General features: G+C 46.0%; 1 pseudogene; it reads left to right on the forward strand.

Moving 5' to 3' along the window:
• Window positions 1–763: 763 nt before the first annotated feature.
• Window positions 764–1,615, forward strand: LOC118895941 (annotated as a pseudogene).
• The last annotated feature ends 249 nt before the right edge of the window (window positions 1,616–1,864 follow it).

Below are 1,864 nucleotides of genomic sequence, written 5' to 3' on the forward strand. Positions count from 1 at the left end.
TGAATATGTTCCATCAAATAGTCTGAACAATCTTAGTTCAACCAAACAGCAAAAAAATTTTCCAAAACCATAGGTAGGTACTGGATACTGCTTTAATTTCTGTTAATTAAAAATGTTTGATCTACTATGGCGGATCTCGGTGTAAGATCCTTAAAAGAAAATAATTAATCCATGCAAGTTTGAGATAACACCTAATCTGTAGAGCTTGTGACCTGATTTAATCAAGCTCTGGACATTATTGTTGACCTATCCAAAAAACGTTTTTTTTTTAAATTGAAATATAGTGGGTGGGTTTTTTCTTAAACTAGAAATATGTTAGTTTCAGGTATACTACATAGTGGTTTTACATTTACATAGATTACAAAATGATCACCATGATAAATCTGGTGACCATCGGTCCCCTCACAAGGAACATGGTTAATATTATTATTATTAACCATATTCCTTGCTTTATATTACATCCCCATGGTTTATTTATTTTATACCTGGAAGTCTGTACCTCTTAATCCCCTCTACCTATTTTGCACAACTCCTCTACCCTCCTCCAATCTGGCAAACACCTGTTTTTAGATTTCACCTGTAAGTGAGGTCGTGCGATATTTGTATTCGTCTCTCTGATTTATTTCACTTAGCATGATAGCCTCTAGATCCATCTGTGTTGTCAAAAATGCCAAGATTGACGAAGTCGGGTAGGCGCGGACAGGGGAGGGGCCTCACAGAGGCCGGCGAGGGGAGGAAAGCGCTGGGCTGGAGGGACGGCCGGATGTCCCGGCCCGCAGCCCTTAGCGCGGCGGTGGCGGTGGCGGTGGCGGCGCCGGTGGCGCGCTGGTGGCCGCGGCGCGCTGCTTCCGCTGCAGCCTGAGGACGCGGGGCCGGGGGCCGGCTCCAGCATGGCGGAGACAGAAGCGCTGCGGAGGCTTCGGAAGACATCAGGATGCAGAGTAAATCCGTCTTTATTTTGGGTGCCGGCGGGGAGACCGACAGAATGCTCTTGAAAGAAATCCTGGAGCAGGGCCTGTTTTCTAAAGTCACGCTGAGTGGCCGCAGGAAGCTCACTTTCGATGAGAAAGTTTCTAAAAACGTGAATCAAGAAGTGGTGGACTTTGAGAAATTGGATGACTACGCTTCTGCCTTTCAAGGTCATAATGTTGGATTCTGTTGCCTGGGTACCACCATACAAAAAGCTGGGGTGGAGGTATTTGTTCGTGTTGATTGAGATTACGTCCTGAAGGCCTCAGAGCTGGCAAAAGCTGGAGGGTGCAAACATTTCAACTTGCTGTCCTCTGAGGGAGCTGATAAGTCTAGCAATTTTTTATATCTGCAAGTCAAGGGAGAAGTGGAAGCTAGGGTTGAAGAGTTAAAATTTGATCGTTACTCCATATTTAGGCCCGCAGTTCTATTATGTGATAGGCAAGAATCTCGCCCAGGTCAATGGTTGGTTAGGAAGTTCTTTGGCTCCTTACCAGAATCTTGATCCAGCGGCCGTTCTGTGCCAGTGATGACTGTGGTTAGAGCAATGCTGAACAACGCAGTGAGACCAAGTGACAAGAAGGAACTGCTGGATAACGAGGCCATCCGCGACCTGGGGAAAGCTGATGGCTCTCTCAAGCCGTGACCACGCTGGAGAAATGATTTGCAGTGTCAGACTCAACACCTATCACCTAACGGTAATTTCAGGGTCTAAAAAAAACTTGTGCTTTAACTGTGGTTTCACTATTCTCAGTCGCCCAGATCCAATCAAAAAATGATCGTGCTCTGCATCAGCATTTTAGAGCCTGATTCTACATATGTAGACATCACCCTGGGAGCCTTTCAAAAATAGGGATCCAGCAGCTCCCTGGTGGTCTGGTGTCTCGTGTTTGGC

Source organism: Balaenoptera musculus, chromosome 5 (genome assembly GCF_009873245.2).
Source record: "Balaenoptera musculus isolate JJ_BM4_2016_0621 chromosome 5, mBalMus1.pri.v3, whole genome shotgun sequence".
Classification (NCBI taxonomy): domain Eukaryota; kingdom Metazoa; phylum Chordata; class Mammalia; order Artiodactyla; family Balaenopteridae; genus Balaenoptera; species Balaenoptera musculus.